Genomic DNA, 18,300 nt, shown 5'->3' with positions numbered 1-18,300 from the left:
GATTCTGGTCCGTCCTTCCCCTATCCCCCCACCTCTATTTCCCCTTCGCTCCCCCGGCTCCCAGGTGGACATTCGAACCCGGCATTCCAAGTCCTCGCCCCGCCGCGAGGCTGCCCCGCCTCTTCCCCGGGCAGCCCCGACTGGGGGTCCTCCGACTCCCCGGGGCGCCGCAGCCGGGCGGGGGTCTGGGACGTTCGCTCCCCACCTGGCTGCCCCGCGGCCCTGGCCCCGCACTGCGTCCTCCTGCCTCTGGCAAAGCGGCCCGTGGGCCCCCCGTGCGCCCCTCCGCGCGCCCCTCCGCGCGCCCCCCGTGCGCCCCCCGTGCGCCCCTCCGCGCGCCCCTCCGCGCGCCCCCCGTGCGCCCCTCCGCGCGCCCCTCCGCGCGCCCCCCGCGCGCCCCCCGCGCGCCCCCCGTGCGCCCCCCGTGTGCCCCCCGCGCGCGCGGGCCCAGCAAGGAGCAGGTCCGGATCAGGGGCTCCCCGCGCTCCGCCGCCCGGGCCGAGCAGCCCCGCGCCGTCCAGCCCGGCCGGAGGGCGACCCCTGCCGGCAGAAGCCGCCCTAAGGCCGAGACCGCTCCGCTCTACCAACTCCCCTGGTTGCCGCGGACGAAAACCCCTGGGAGTTGCCTCTTCCCTTCTTGCATGAACATAGCGGCCTGCGGGGCCGCTCCGCGCCTTCGAATGTAGACTCCCGGGGGGCAGGCACGGTGCGCACCCCCCAGAGCCACCAGCCTCAGCCGCACGGACTCAAATGGAAGCTTCTCCCAAGTTCGGATCGTTGCAGTATCTGCCTGGTATCTCCCGCGCTACTTCACCCAGTGCCTGGCACATAGTAGGTGCTTAATAACAGTTTGTTGACCAACAGCCGCTCCTACAATGGGGAAGAATTCAACCTAGATTACGTCCGGCAGTCTTTAGAGAGGGGACCGTCACATTCCCCTCATAGACTCCAAAAAGATTCCATTTGCATCCGAATGAAAACGATTTCTCTCCATTTGAGCTCAGAAACCCGATATTAAAGCTGGTCGGGTCTCCCATTTGACAGAAGTGGAAGCTGAGCTCTTGTTTATTCCTTCAAAATCCATTCTGCAAATATTGTTAAGTACCTACTATGTGCTCCCGACAAACTATCTGGCATAGACTAAGCACTGTTTTGGGGGCTGGGAGCTGAGGACTGGGGATGCAAAGCAAAGAACCATTCCTACTTGACCTTCTGTAGGGAGAGAATAATACTTGGTAACGTTTAAAGAGCACTTAAAAGGTTTGCAAAGCACTCTACATCCGTCCTCATTCGACATAAATGCATGTTTAATTATATTCAAAATGAATTAAGGAGCTAAATAGAAACAACGTGGCTGAGGCTGAGACTGTCTCAGACCCATCCTGACTGTGTGACTCTGGTCCAGTCTCTCCCAGGCAACGTTCTAAGGCTAAAAATTGCATCTTTTCAATTCTTCCAATTTATTCTCTGAAATAGACAGTATGACTGTGTCCCCTAGGCTTCTGTTGCTAATTGTTTTTCATTGTTGTTTCTTGGTTTTAGACTAGAGTTAAGAGCACCAGCCCTGAAGTCAGGAGGACCCCAATTCAAATTTGACCTTAGACACTTAACACGTCCTAGCTGTGTGACCCTGGGCAAGTCACTTAACCCCAATTGCCTCCAGGGGGAAAAAAGACTAGAGTTAAATAAAGGATGCTTTTTAACTCCAAAGTTAAGTGGCTTGCACAGGAAATGTCTGAGATCAGTTTTGAACTCAGGTCCTCCTGACTTCGACTCTGACGCTGTATCCACTGCGCCACCTAGCTGCCCCCAAAGGGAAGTTTCTTAAGGCCAGATAGTCAGGAGCTTCATCTACTTTCACCCTGTGAAATGCCATTTGAGTATTATTAAAAACCTGGCCCCGAATATTGCTATTCTGCGTTTAATTAACCAGATCTGAGCTTCAATCTACACTTAAGTATATCTAATCGATTAAAGAGCAGGAATAAAAGGCGTGGCTTACACTTATCCACTGTGACTGAGTAAGCTGATGAACTTGGAGCATTGGAAGTGATTTGGAGTCATTTGGAGTCAACAGTTGGGAACCTCTTTCCTCAGCTACGAAATGGGGGTGAGAATGTGCATTCTACCTTCCTCACCTGGTGATCGTGAGACTATAATGGATTCAGAGCTAGGAAGTTCCTTGGAGGGGATCTGATCCAATTATTTTATTTTTACAGAGAGGGAAACTGAGGCCAAGAGAAGTAAAGACATGTCCATTGTCCCACTGGAATTATCAGTTTAAATTAAATTCAGAGCTGGAGAGGGAGTTTAGAGTCAGTTTCCCCAACTGAGCCGCAAATTGGTGAAGGGATTTGCTCCGTATTACATAGAACTTTGGAAATCTCTCACTCCCAGCCTATTTTTTTCAGGTGCTACCTAAAATTTAAGAGCTATAAATAGTAAATAATTATGAGAAGGTATTATCCCTATTGTTGTCATCTTTACTAAATCTCTCAGAACTGAAAGAATTACAATATCTATAATCTCAAAGAAAATTACTGGACAGAAAAGGATTATTGTTATTTTTCCCCTCTGACTTTTATAAAAGCTTTTTGTTTCCTCATACACCAGTCATTTCTCAATCTACACTCTTCTCCCAGTAAACTTCCCATACATAAAGGAAAAATAATTCAATACAATTAATAGACAAAATGATCAGATCTATGTATAGAATGTTCGGCATATCTTCCCCACCACACACCCTCTGGAGACAAAAGTAGGCTTCTTTATCTGTTCTCAGGGTCCAAGCTTGGCCACTCATTTTTTTTTTTTTGGTTTGTTTGTGTGTGTGTGTTTTAACTGAGGCAGTCAAGACTAAGTGACTTGCCCAGGGTCACACAGTTAGGAAGTGTTAAGGGTCTGAGACCAGATTTGAACTCAGATTCTCCTGACTTCAAGGCTGGTGCTCTATCCCCTGCACCACCTAGTTGTCCCTTGGCCACTAATTGTTAAAAATAACAGAAATAAAAAATAATAGATAAAAGTTAGATAAAAGAGGGCCAATTTTCATCAATAAGGAAAACATTCAAATAATTGGAGCTGCCCCAAAATGGCAGCCTCATGTGGGAGTCATTTTATTCACCTATCAAATGAAATAGAGGTTCCTTCCAATGCTGTACTCGTAGTCTTATAGACAGAGGCATTAATACAAGTTATTTTTCTTAAAACTTCAAGTCCTGGGACAAAGTCCCAGTGTGGCTACTCAATCCACCAACACCACAAGTTTTAGAACTTAGTGGGCAGCCTTCAAGCGCTGCTGTGGCTAAATCAAATTGTAACTACCCAGAAAGTAGTTCGGTTGGCCATGACACGCAAAGCTGTTTGAGTCACCATGAAGGACCTCATGGCTGTTCCCCACCTCTCCAGAAATTTGGTTCAGAAAGCCCCACTGTCATCTTTGGGAGAGACAGTCAAAGTCATAATAAGCAGTAAGTAGGGTCTGAGCCCCCAGATCCTTAGATGCCATAGTTATTGGTCTTTCCAATGTACCATGCACCTCAACTCTCTTCAGTGCTTTAAAGGACCAGAGGATCATAGTTTTAGAGTGAGAAGGGTCCTCAAAGGCCTTTTAATTCCCCCCACACACACACCTTTAGTTGCCATCTCTAGGTCTGAGGGGTTCCCAGGAGGACAATTCAGATACCCAAACTCTACCCACCTAAGGATCCAAGCCTGCTCTTTCTCTGTGTGTGTTTCATTCTGCTTATGTCTTTTCTTTCTTTCCGCTTCTCAGTTATGGTTCTCTGATACCCTTCCTGGATCTTCTGAGACCCACAATAATCTTAACTCCCCCCCTCTGTACCCCCTCAAGGAGATTTGTTGAAAATTCCAAAGGATTTTCCCAAAGGAGAAATGAGGAAACGCCTTCCTATCTCTTATTGCAAAATATAACCAAAACCCTTATCTTTTTTTTTTCTTCCTGAGGCAATTAGGGTTAGTGACTTGCTCAGGGTCACACAGATAGGAAGTGTTAAGTGTCTGAGGCTAGATTTGAACTCAGGTCCTCCTGATTTCAATACTCTATCCATTGCACCACCTAGCTGTCCCCAAAACCCTTATCTTTTAACCTCTATAAACCCAATCAGGTCCTTCCAGACCTCATTCTTTATATTTGTGCTGGATAAATAATAGGAGAAGCAACATAACTTAGTGGATAAAGAAATCAGGACCCTGGATTCCAGTCCCATCTCTGACAGTGTTTGTGTGATCCTGGGCAAATCATCATCCACTTGGCTTTGAATCAGACAATATTCAGGGTCCCTTCCAGTTCAATATCTTTGATCCTCTTTACAATGGGCTGGTTATTTTGTCCCCTTATACCTCAGTTTTCTCATTTGTAAAATGAGGAGGTTGAACTAATTTGCTTAACCTGTCAATGAGCCAGGCACATCTCCAAGGACAGTTGCTGAACTGCATTGGCGAGTGGCGATTCCTGCCTTTGTTTCCTCTATTCAAAAAATTCAAAAATAATAATAATATTAGTATTTATATACCACTTTAAGGTTTTCCAAAAGAGTTGCATATGTAATCATATTTAATCCTTACAACAATTCTAGGAAAGGGGTGCTAGTATTAACCTCATTTTATGGATAAGGAAACTGAGGGATGTGAGAAGTGAAATGATTTTGCAAAAAACATCCCTCAGCTATTAAATAAATTTCTGAGGAAATTAATAAATAAATAAACAAAGAAATGAATAAATGAATGAATACGCACACAAACAAACAAACAAATAAATAAATCAATGTCTGAGACAGAGTTTGATTGAGGTCTGTCTGGAGTCCAAGTCCAGCACTTTATCCACAGTGACATCTAGTGTCCAGAGTATTCACGACTCCAGAAAACAGAAAACAAAAGGCTAAGGTCTTTGACACAAGGGACTGGCTGTCTTTGCCTTGCTTTGTAGCTTCAGGGCTTAATAAATAGTAAGTGCTTAATAAATGCTTGACTTGACTTGATTTAAATCAACTCTTCTTAACCCAGACAATCCCCAAGATCGTGTTTTAGAGATACATTGCCAATCTGTATACGTATATACAACCGTATATCTGATGCTGTTTCTCGCCCCCCCCCCCCCAAAAAAAGCCAAAATTCTTTTAAATTTCGATGCAGTGAAGGAAGTGACTTGTGTAGGACTATTAGTCACAAAATCACCCAAGACAAAGAGAGCTAAAAGACGCCTCAGAAGAAAATTATTTCAACCCCCATTTTACAGAGGAGGAAACTGATGTCTAAAAGGACAAAATGACCAACTCAATATAAGAGAATCAAAGATATTGAGCTAGAAGGGACCCTGAATTTTACCTAATCCAAACCCTTCATTTTATGGGTTCAAAATCTCTGCCACTTACTAGCTGGAAGACCCCATGGAGCAAGTCCATCTCAAGTCAACTTCATGTTTAATCCGAGGATTCAGAAATAAGTTCACATTTATCATTGTTCAGTCACGTCCAACTTTTCTTGACCCCAACTGGGATTTTTTTTTTTTTTTTTGGCAAAGACATTGAAGTGGCTTGTCATCTTTTTCTCGTAATTCATTTTATAGATGAGGAAATTGAGGCAAACAGAGTTGAGTGACTTGCCCAGAGTCACATAGCTAGTAAGTGTCTGAGGCCAAATTTAAATTCAGCCCTTTCTGATTTCTTCATTTGCTAATACAGCTAGGAAGTATTTGGAGTCACTTTTGGCCTCAGGTACTCCTGGCTTCAGGGCTAGTGCTTTATCTAGTTCAATAACTAGCAGCCCTTCTTGCATTTATTGAGTGCTTATCATTTGCAGGCCACTGGGTAAGGAAATAGTGTGGGGACCTACAAAAATTTGTAAGACTAAATTTAAGATGGATGAAATTGTTTTCTACATAAGAGGATTCAGAAGCACATTCAACTGAATGAATCTTATTTGATTGGCAAAAATACTTTGTATTATGTTTTTAAAATATATAATATGGAGATTTCTTCTGTTTCTCATGGTTTTTTGGTTTTGATTTTTTTTCTCCCAACATGATTTATTAAAAAATGTGTTTTAAAAATTAATGTACATATATAACTAGGAAAAAAGAAAACATTAAAAAAGGGGGGAAATACATAATATTGCTTACATTATTGCTGGGCTACTAATTTTTCTTGTGATTTTTAGAAAATTATTGTAAAGGGATGTTAATGATTTGAAAAATGAAAAAATTGAAAAATGAAAAGAGACAAATGAATTGTATTGTTAGACAATTAACTTCACTCTAATCTGGATGCTATTAGATTATGAATTTTCTCTCATGTTTTTTCCCTTTTGTTCTGATTTTTCTCTCCCAACATGATTCATAAAGAAGTGTATATTTAAGAAAATTAATGTACATGCACATTGAAAAAAAAAAGAAAAATATATTATTGTTTACCTTATTGCTAGGTTACTAAATTTTTCTTGTGATTTTTAGAAAATTATTGAAAAAGGGGCAGGTAGGTGGTGCAGTGGATAGAGTACCAGCCTTGAAGTCGGGAGAACCTGAGTTCAAATGTGATCTCAGACACTTAACACTTCCTAGCTGTGTGACCCTGGACAAGTCACTTAGCCTCAATTGCCTCAGCTAAAAAAAAATTATTGTAAAGGAATGCTAATGATTTGAAAAATGAAAAGAAACAGACAAATTGTATTATTAGAAAATTAACTTCACTCTAATCTGGATACTGTTCGATTATGAATTTTCTCTCATGTTTTTTTCCCTTTTGTTCTGATTTTTCTCTCCCAACATGATTCATAAAGAAATGTGTATTTTAAAAAAATTAATGTACATGTATTACCAGAAAACAGGAAAATAATATAAAGGGGGGAAATATAATATTGTTTACCTTATTGCTAGGTTACTAAATTTTTCTTGTGGTTTTTAGAAAATTATTGTAAAGATATGCTAATGATTTGAAAAATGATACCCAGAAACAGATGAATTGTATCATTAGAAAATTAACATCGCTCTAATCTGGATGCTATTAGATTATGAATTAAACTGTTAAAGAACGTGTATATGTGTATACATATATATATATGTATGTATATAGTTTGTATGTCACTTTTTATGAGGTCCTTGACAAACTATTGGTCTCTGCCTTTAAATCCTACTGCTTAGAACATTTCCTTGTACACAGTAGGGGTTTAATTAATGCTTGCTATTGACTTGACACAGGTACTAAAAGTGGGAATTTAATCACGGGATGATTAGAACTGTAGTTGGGAGGGTCCTCAGGGGTCAGACTGCATGGTCTAGCCTCCCCCATCCTGTCTGACAAATAAGAAATTAAATTGTAGAGATTTATTTCAAGACATGGAGCTAGTAGGAAGCAAAGCTGGAATTCAAGTTGACATCCTCTGAATCTAAACTGAAAAATCTTTCCACCATACCATGTTGTATCTTTTTTCTTCGGTATGGCACAGGACGCTAGCATCAGCACAAGAGTAAGCCTGTGGTTTTTTCCCCCTGGTAACTGCATTGGGAAGCTCAGAGGCTGGTGAGCTGGTATACAAAGGCATGTTATAGAGAAGACATTTGGAGCCAAATGTGGTTGAGCCCACAAGACTGGGGGCCTTGTAAAACTCTGACCATCATCCAAGCAAATCGTCATCAACTGGCCAATGTTAGCAATATCCATGTTTACACTCCAAGGATGTGCCTGAATGTGGCCAAGTTGACATAAAGAACCAAGCCACTTCCTGTTCAATAGGTTTGAATCTAATTTTTTCTCAGGATAAAACTGTCCCTGAAGATGAATCTTTAATTTTCTTATTTTCTCTTGTATTCTCTTATTTAATGTTTTACTTCCTTATTTCTCTCCTCTAACCTTGATTCTTATCTCTTCTTCAGAAAATAACAACCAATTAATATTAGCACTTCTACTTAAAAGGGTAAAATAATCTATTGTCCTTCACCGTCTCTGTGACTATTTGGACCAATGAATGTGAAGCTGTGTAATCTGAAAAAGAAATCACACCTTCTAGTGGGGTGGAAATGGCTATTTATTCTAAGAGATTGTTGAGAGTTAGCATTATTAAAGTCTAGTCAATTCAGGGATATATTGAATTTGAACTTCATTAGAATGGTCTTTCTGCACTGAGCTCCCAGTGTTGAGCTTAGAGGAAGAAAGTAACCTCTATGAACAGACACTGAAGAAAAATCAATATTATGCACTAAATGAAAAAAAAAAATCTCATCCCGAGGAACCTTGCTATACTGAAAAAGAAAGGGAGAAAAATAGAACTGAATGGTTATTATAATTAGCAGAAATTCATTTTTAACTCAATAGTTGTGAGCAAAAAAAATTCAAATAAACATAAAATAAAAAGTTAAACATTATAAGAAAGCCCTAGGCTTTAGTAAAGTAGAACTAAATAGATTAAAATATAATAAACAAGAAAAAAAAATTGCTTTTGCCCTGGACCCCCTTCCAAGTCTGTCTGAAATTCAATTGTCTCTGACCTTTCTCCCTCCATTCCTCCCTTACTGCTTTTCCCCTTTCTCTTCCCTCCCTCTCTTTTTTCTCTTCCTTCCTTCCTTTCTTTCTTCTTTTCTCCCTTCCTTCCTTCCTTCCTTCTTTCCTTCCTTCCTTCTTTCTTTCCTTCTTTTCTTTCTCCATCTCGCCTGCCTTTCCTTTTTTTTCCTTCCTTTCTTCTTCCTTCTAGAATCAAATAAAATTGTAGGAGTATGAACCTACCTTCCTGCTTTCCTTTCTTCTCTGACTCTTCTCCCTGGCCTCACTATCTTTTTAATATAATTATAATCAATACATAATCACTTCTGCTTTCCCTGCTTTCATTCTATTTTAGCTGATACAGGTTTTTCCCATATTTCCTTATGTATTTCATATTTATTATTTTTACAGCATCATAATAGTCTTTCAATATAACATGCTATAATTTATCTAACAATCCATCAAGTATTGGACATAGAAGCTACTTCTAAAATTTTTTTCCAGCACAACTGAATCAGCTATCAATTTTCTGCTCTGTGCAAAAGGATTCCATTTTTATTTTTATGATGTTCCCAGGGTTATATGTAATCAATGAGTTGAAAGGTGTGATCAGTCAGATGATGCTGATGAAATATTACACAACTACTCTCCAAAATGTTGGCTCTAATACCATTAGTCATCATTTTCTCTTGGTAGCTACCAACATTTTCTGGAGGACCACCTCTCCACCAAACCTCTACTCCATCTTTTGGATGAAGTTTAATATTCCATCAGAGCTAAATTCTTTTAAGGGAAGGCATTGGTTATTCTTTATTAAAATGCCCTTCTGGGGCAGCGAGGTGGTGCAAGAGATAGAGCACCAACCCTGAAGTTAGGAGGACCTATCTGGGTTCAAATCTAGCCTCAGACAGTTAACACTTCCTAGCTGTGTGACCCTGGGCAAGTCACTTAACCCTAATTGCCTCGAGGGAAAAAAATACATTTCCCACTAATGGTATCTCTGGAATTCATTAGCAATCCTTCGTGGAAGAGTGGCCCTTCAAGGGCTCCATAGTATTCAGAGGTAATTGAATTTCAGACAGACCTGGAAGAGGACCCAGGACAAAAGCACACTTTATCCCCTGGAGCCAAATGCAATATATTTAGAATCTCACCCTTCTATATGACCTTGAAAGCTCACTTCATTTTGAGAGACACGATCCTAATCAATGCTAATATTCACTTTTCCCTCTCTCCATTGACTGATATTACCCCCTTTCATGTGTCCTGATCCTTTCCCTTTGTTCCTATCAATATTTGCCTTCAAGAAGAATCAGTCCCATATCTCTGTGTGAGTTAAATCTCCCAGAGCTATTTACAGTTCGAGCCCTATGCCTTATTAAAGAATGGCAGTCTTTGACCTTTTAAAAAATGCATTTCAGGCATCTGGGAACAGAGTGAGAAAAACCACATGAAGAACACAGTTATATTTTATTAGTCTGCTAGGGGAATGAAGTGCTCTTCCAGCTCCGCTCAACTCTCACCTGTGGTTCCAAGAAGGCATAACATGCTCAGTAGCTACCCTTGAGTAAACCCACTTCTGCAGAAGGGCTGAACCTAGCTAAGGATAATTGATGGACCTTAACAGAATTGGGGAAATGTCTACCCCAAACATATGAAGAATGGGTATATGAGAACAGTTTGTTCCAGCGTCCATGAAAGTGGTGTTGTGGAGTGCTTGGTCGGACATCAAAGACGCCAGCGTCATCCACTGCATCCCAAGCCATCGTCAGTCATCCTGACTTCTGTCCTGCCACTGGACAGTGCTAACTCTGGAAGAGAGAGTTAGGCTGCTGATTTTGTGCTACTGGGACTCACTTAAATCCAATCCATACCCAAATTAAGACATCATCTCTGTGATGTCACGGATCCTTTTTGAAAAGGAAGAACAGGGGGCAGATAGATGGTATAGTAGGTAGAGCATCAGTCCTGAAGTCAGGAGAACCTGAGTTCAAACCCTTGCAAAAAAGAAAAAGAAAAGAAAAAACAAATGACAATCATATTGGATTTGGCATCAGAAGTTCTAAGTTCTCTGAAGCAATCCCAGTAGACTTTGGACAGAAAATGTCATCTATATTCAGAAAAAGAATTAAGGAGATTAAATGTAAATCAACACATATAAAGCAATATGTGTTTTTAAAAAAAAAAAAATAAATTTATTAGGGGAAAAAAAGAAGTTCTAAGTTCCAATCTCACCTTTACCATTCATCACCAATTTTGCCACTTTCCTCTAAGTCTCAGTTTCCTCATCTGTAAAAGTAAGAGATTGGACCAGATGATCTCTGAAGTCTAGCTCTAAAACTATACCCATGACCAGGATTTGAATCCTGGATATAACACTGCCTACCTATATGGTGACCTCACTCCTCGAGGTTTTCATTTCCTCATCTGTAAAAATAAGAAAGCTGGCCTAGTTGACTTGAAAGTTCCCTTCTATCTTTACATCCATGATCTAGTCCATCCCCTTTATTCTACAGATAAAGCCAGCCTTTGATAATGACTAATTTTGTCATTAGCTTGGAAACTGGGACCAAAAGCCAAGTCTATTTCCTTAGCTGCTTGCTTGTTTTTTTCTTTCTTGTTTTTTTTTTCCTCTTTTGCTCTGATTTTTCTTGTGCAAAATGAAAAATATGGAAATTTTTCTAATTTATTTTTTGATACACATTGCTTTATGAATCATGTTAGGAGAGAAAAATCAGAGCAAAAGGGAAAAACCATGGGAAAGATAAAAAACAGAAAAAAAGAAGTGAACATAGCATGGGTTTTTACATTCAGTCTCAGTTCTTTTTCTGTCTGCAGATGGCATTTTCTATCCAAAATCTATGGAGATTGCCTTGATCACTGAACCATTGAAAAGAACCAAGTGTTTCATAGTTGATCATCGTACATTTTTGCTGTTACTTGTACAATGCATTCCTGGTTCTGCTTGTTTTGCTCAGCATCGGTTCGTGTAAATATTTCCAGGCCTTTCTAAAATCAGCTTGTTCATCATTTTTTATAGAGCAATATCTTCATACAACAAAACTTGTCCAACCATTCCTCAACCATCTTTTCATTTTCCAACTCTTTGCTACCACAAAAAGATCTGCTACAAACATTTTTGCACATATGGGTCCTTTTCCCTTTTTTATGATTTCCTTTGAGTACAGACTCATTTCACAACTAAATGTAGAAACCTGCTTAGAAGAATTGCACATATTTAACCTCTATATTGTATAACTTGCTGGGAAGAAGGAAAAAAAATTTGGAACACAAGGTTTTGCAAGGGTGAATATTGAAAATTATTTTTGCATGTATTTTGAAAAATAAAAAGCTAAAAAATAATAAGAAGGTTAGAGTGGATCATAAATTGAACTGGACAGGATCTTTGAAGCTATCTAGGATAACCCCGATTCCCCCTTTTATAGATGAGAAAACTGAAGCCCAGTGATATTAAGGAATTTCCCCGTGATCACAAAGCCAGTAATTGCCAAAAGTGGGATCTGAATTCAGGTCTTACTGACTACCAGTCTATTTCTTGTGACTTCTAAGTGGAGGAGGAAGAAAAAGAGGTGGAAGAGAAGGAAGGAGGAGGAAGAGGAGGAGGAGGAGGAGGAGAAGGAGGAGAAAAGAAGGAGGAAGAGAAGGAGGATGAGAAAGAGGAGGAGGGGGAGGAACTGAGTTCAAACTCAACCTTCAGACATTGTACTAGCTACAGACTCTAGGCAAGTCACTTAACTCCAATTGCCTCAAAAAGGGGCAAAAAAAAAAAAAAAACATTCATAGCTGGAACTTCTTTATAGTGTGAGTTGTGTTATATAGCCCCTGAGGCTTCTCCTGCCTCTAGATTCTTTAATTCATTTAAACCTTGAGGCAACTGTATGGTATCATTAAAGTAAGTATTTTATCACCTTTTAAAATTGGAACTTGAGTTCAAATTTTGACTCTGCTACTTATCAGCTATACTAGGTGAGGAGCACATCTGTGGAATGAAGGGACTGAATTCTGCCATTCCAGATGGAGGTTTCTATGATCCTGAGTCACTTAACCTTCTCTTTCTCAGTTTCCTCAATTGTAAAAGGAAAATGTTAGAGTTCTTGAAATCCGAGCTCAGTCCAAGATCTTACAGAGTTAGGACAGTTTAGTAAACAAAGAAGCATTAGCATTTTTAATTTCTTTCCCTTTTCTCCCTCATTCTCCCTTTCTCTTTCCTCTCTTTCTCTCTTCCATCTCCCTTCCCTCTCATTCATCCTCCCTTCCCCTCTCTCCATCCCTTCCCCCTCAACTCCCTTTCACTTTCTTCTTAAATGAATCTTCCATCACTATACCATAGAGTCTCTTAACCTTTGGTTACCCTGCTGTACTCGTGATTTACTGTTTTTTCTTTTGTCTTTTTAAGTGAAAGCCCTTCCCTATCCCCCCAGGCTCCAGTTTGGGCTCTTCCACTTTCCTCCAAGCTTCTTCAAGGCTAAATATTTCTTTTTGAAGGGTCTATAATTACCGAGAAAGCTTCCTTTGACTGGCCCAGTCCTGCCCAACCTTCCCTGACTTCTTAATCTTTAGAAGCTAAAGGATTTTGCTTTGTCTTGAAATGCCCTAAAGGGAAGAATTCCCCTTGGCTCCTTAAAAAAAAAATGTCTTAGGAAACTCTCAACTTTCCCCAACAGCAGGGTGGCCAATAAAGGGAGGGGTTGGGGGTGGGGAAATGATCCCTCATCCACTTTTATTTCCATTAGGAAACCATGAAATAATTAGGTAATAATTATCATCATTATGAAGAGTTAAACAGGAAGGCTGGATCAATTCAGTGACAGACTAGCATCATGGGATCACAGCTCTAGTGCCCAGGTGAAGGACCACAGGGGTCATCCCGTTCAACCTTTTCATTTTATGAGTTATTTTAATCAAGTCCGATGCTCCATGATCTGATTTAGAGAGAATTTGAGATGATGATGATAGCTGTGTTCAGAGCACTGTGCATTTGTACCCTGGAGGTACAAGTAGAAACATGAAGCAGTTCTGTCCTCAGGGAGATCACATTCTCCTGGGAGATGCACCATAATAATAAGTAATAATGATTATAATTCATATTTGTATAAGCATTTAGAATTTTCAAAGTACTTCTCTCACAACAACCCAGTGAATCCAGGTGATGCTAAGGGTAAGAAGGCTACTTATGAAGGGGCTTATCCTGCTCAGGTCAGAAAATGGATCAAAGTGATGGGATTAACCATATGTGATCATTGCCCTATTAACCTGCCTGAGATGGGGAGACCCAGTCTTAAAAAATAAAATGAAATGAAAATAAGAACTAGCTAAATGGCGCGGTGGACAGAGAATCAACCCTGAAGTCAGGAGGACCTGAGTTCAAATGTGTGATTCTGGCAAATCACTTGACCCCAATTGCCGGGCTAAATCATCATCATCATCATCATCATCATCATCACCATCATCATCATCTCAAATTGACTAGAATCTGGCTTATAACTTTCAGTTACTCTATCCATTGTGCCATCTAGCTGCCCGCATCATGCGGAGGTATAGGAATATTTGTACTCTTGTACATCATCATAATAATGATGATTATAGTTCACATTTGTATAATAATTTAGTATTTACAAAGTACTTCCATAGGAATTTTGGAGAAGGAAAAAAGTAATAATATGTTACAAGTAGTTAAGAGTTAGAGCTGGCAAAAAGAAGGTATGTTTACAGTAACAGCAAAATTATATGATGATCAACTATGATAGACTTAGTTCTTCTCAACACAGTAGTGATCCAAGACAATTCCAATAGACTTGGGATGGATATTGAATGTAGGTCAATGCATATTATTTTGACCTTTTTTTTCTTTCTTCTGTTTTTTTTTTTTTCCTCATGGTTTTCCCCTTTTGTTTTGATTTTTCTCTCCCAATATGATTCATATGGAAATATATAAAAAATGAATGAACATATATAACACTTTTAAAAAAGTATTATACCTGTTTAATCTATATCAGATTGCTTGCTGTATTGGGGAAAGGAAAGAGAGGGGAGGGAGGGAGAAAAAATTTGGAATGAAAAATCTTTCAGATAGATGTTGAAAACTTTACATTGTTTGGAGCAGTGGAGTGCTACTGAGGAAAAAAAAAAAGGAAGGTACAAAGGGGTGCTGAAACCATTAGAAAGACCTTCATTATAGCTATTTATGTCAGACCAAAGAAAAAGTACATAATTATCTCATAACAACAACCCGATGAATATAGGTGGTACAAGAGAGGAAGAAGGCCACCAGATTGCTTCCATGTCCAAGTACCAAACAGAGCTGGCCAAAGTAGTGAGATTAGTCCTATATATGGTTACTGTATACATTTGAGACTCAGTCTCAAAAAAATAAAGATAAACTTGGGTTTTTCCTTTGTTTTTCAATCCAATTTAAAAAAAAAAAAATGTTAGCTCTTACTATGTACTAGGCACTAGGGATACAATTAATAAAAAGAAAGACAGTCCCTGCCCTCAGAGTTCATAATCTAAAGAAATATTCTAGAATTGATCCATATCTCCACCAACAATATATTTGAGGATCTGTCCAACATAGACTGCTTCCATATTTTATCATCTCAAGCCCTTTCTTTGACATGTTCCGTGTGCACAAATCAGCCATGGATGCATACGTAGACATCTAGAGAAACAAAGGCAGGCTACATGAGATACTATCTGGCTCTCTCCAAAAATCAGCAGCCACATAAAACAAATACTGAGGATTCCAATCCGCGGTGCCCCAGACCAGTACAGCCGGGAAATGTCTTTTACAGTGCTTTGGGCAAACTCTGTTATCTTCCTGTTCCCTCCTACAACCCCAGAAGGAGACCCACAAATCACAGAAAGGACTTGCCAACTTGATATCTGCTTTGCTCTGCCAAAACAGACATCCTGACTAAGGACTTGTCTGACCTAGGGGTGGGTAGGACTACCAGAAACGTTCCTTTGCCCCCATACCTATGGTTAATATTCCAGCTCAATTTCAAGGGCTAAGAACTACCCATTGTCTCCTCTCTGTGGAAATAGCGTTCCCTTGCCAACCAGATAGTAAAATCATCAAATTCGTGTTGATAAGCATCATTTTGAATTCATGAATCATCTTTTATCCAAGCTTCTCTGTCTGGTAAAAAAAAAAAAAAAAATTAATGCTTACTTTCAAACACACCCTTACCCCAGGGATATATTCCTGTCATCCCTCAGCATCTATTTGCAGTTTTTTCCTATCAGCTGATTCATCTCTGAGATACCCCTGTGAATTTTATTCAGCTGAATCATCCTGGTTAAATAGAGGAGACAACTATGGCAGGAAGGAACCAAATGGCAGACTCTGTATCTATCACTTTCTACCTGTGTGACATTGGATAAGAAACCTCACTTCTCTGGGTCTGTCTAATAATCTATAACTTTAAAAGGATTGTATCTGATGGTGTCATGAACAATATTTATTAAAGGATATATAATGAGTAAGTAATGATGTTTTCCCAATTAACAGAGGTTTTCTTATCCGTTTCCATGATGCATGACACTCATGATTAAAACAATCCCTTTTAGTCTTATATTAGTATAATGCTTAGTACACAGTTGGCATTTAATAAATGCTTATCTGATCCTATGATTAGACAGAAAGTTGGGCTAGAAGAATCATCATGTAAATGCTTGTTTCACGTCCTGAATTATTGGATATGTTCAACTTTTCCCAAGCAATTCCTGGAGCTGTTGAAAGGTGCCCAATTCTGAATCAATTGCTCCAAGAGATCTCTATCTTGTCTATCTTCCTAGTAGGTATCTAATTTGAATCCTCAAAGTATTATTACTATAATGGACTATGACTTAATTTTAAGTTGTTCATCACTGAATGAGTCTGGGTAATTTTATGTATAAATAGGAAGTGTGTTGAGATTCTCAAAATAACCACCTAACCCAATAATCAAAACAATTCAGGAACCTAGGAGGAGGGGAGGGAGATACTTTACACTACCATTTCAAACCCCAGACTAATTAAAAGGAAATTCAGAAACAATCAACTCACTTTTTTAAAGCAATTTTAAATATCTTTAATTAGTGATTACAAAAAAAAAAAAAAAAAGCAGGTAGAATTTTCTTGTTTCAGCTTTGACATAATTAAAACAACAACTTCTCAAAAAAAATAAATAAATAAACACAGCTAATATGCAAAGGTTTGGGATTTTTAATATCACATACAATCATTAAGGCAGTGTGGTGTAGTAGGTAGAGTATAGACATAGAATCAGGAAGATAAATTCACTGTGTCACCCTGAGCAAGTCACTTAACCCCAATTGCGGCAAGGGGAAAAAAAAAAAGGAAGATGAGTTCAAATTCTGTCTGACACTTAATAGCTGTGTAATCTTGGGCAAGTCCTACTATTGTTGATTAAATTTGGAAGAGACCTTTGGGGCCATTTATTCTAATCCTGTCATTTTATAGATGAGGAAACAAAGGCTGGGGAGCTTAAGTGATTTTGCCAAGTTCACACAGATAATTAGCAGAATTGTAATTTAATCCAGTTTAATAAATTTTTATTCCTATGATATTCCAAATACTGGGGATCCAAAAAAAGCAAAAGATGGTCCCTATCCTCAAGGAGCTTACACTCCTAACGGATTCAACACAAGTACTCCAAATCTCAGGGTATTTCCACTGTGTGGGGCTACTTATGTTACCTACATTAGACCATTTCTTTATACTTAGATGGGTTCCTAGGCTGCCTGTTAATCTATGTGCCTGGAAGGAGCTATCATAAATGAGATCTTTATGTTAATGAAATCATAGCTCCTACGTGGTATATATTGGGGTACAAAATCATTTCTTCTTTAGGTTGTGGGGAAAGTCACTGCTTATTTTTAATATTATTTGAAATTCTTAAACTTTTATATCTTGAAATATATAAGATAAAAATTCTAGACAGAATCATCTCTAGGAGTGTGAGAGATCTAGTAAATCACAATTTTCTCAACTCCCTTCTTATCATCTTCCATTATATTGTCAGAATTATTAAATTATAAATTTCATGAGCATAGCAACTAAGTTTTTTTTGATCATTTTCCCTTATTATTTAACAGAGGCAGCTAGGTGGCAAAGTGGATAGCATTCGAAGGCTAAACTTGGGAAGACTCATCCCTCCTGAGTACCTCAAACACTTACTAGTTATATCACCCTGGGAAAGTCACTTAAACCTGTTTGCCTCAGTTTCCTCATTTGTAAAATGAGCTACAGAAGGAAAACCACTCCAGTATCTTTGCCAAGAAAACCCCAAATGGGGTCACAAAAAATCTGAAACAACTAAAAAACTATTATCATTTAATAGCATTTGTTCCTCCTCTTTTTTTCCTTTTTTGGTCTGAACCTATGTACCATTGAGGTAGAGTATTCCTAGGACCAGTGCCAATTGGAATTTTCTCTGCAATTTATGATCTTAGAGCAGCCTGGATTCTAAGAGGCCAAGTATGACTTGTTCAAGGTCCCATAGCCAATATATGTCAGGATCAGAACTTGAAGACCTGATAGAACTTGCCTGTTTTATTAAGGGATATATAATGAATGAGTAATGGTGTTTTTCCAATTAACAGGGATTTTCTTATCTGTTTCCATGATACATGACACCCACTAGAATGTAAAGTCCTTGAGCAGGGCCATCACCAATCATCTTAACCTATATCTTGCCACTGGACTATGAAAGAGAGAAACTGATGATTTTGCACAGCTCTGCCTCACAAATTCAATTTACTTGCAAGTCAAGATATGGCCTTA

This window comes from Antechinus flavipes, chromosome 5 (assembly GCF_016432865.1).
Source record: "Antechinus flavipes isolate AdamAnt ecotype Samford, QLD, Australia chromosome 5, AdamAnt_v2, whole genome shotgun sequence".
NCBI classification, from domain to species: Eukaryota; Metazoa; Chordata; class Mammalia; order Dasyuromorphia; family Dasyuridae; genus Antechinus; species Antechinus flavipes.
Note: the sequence above shows the minus strand (reverse complement) of the source record.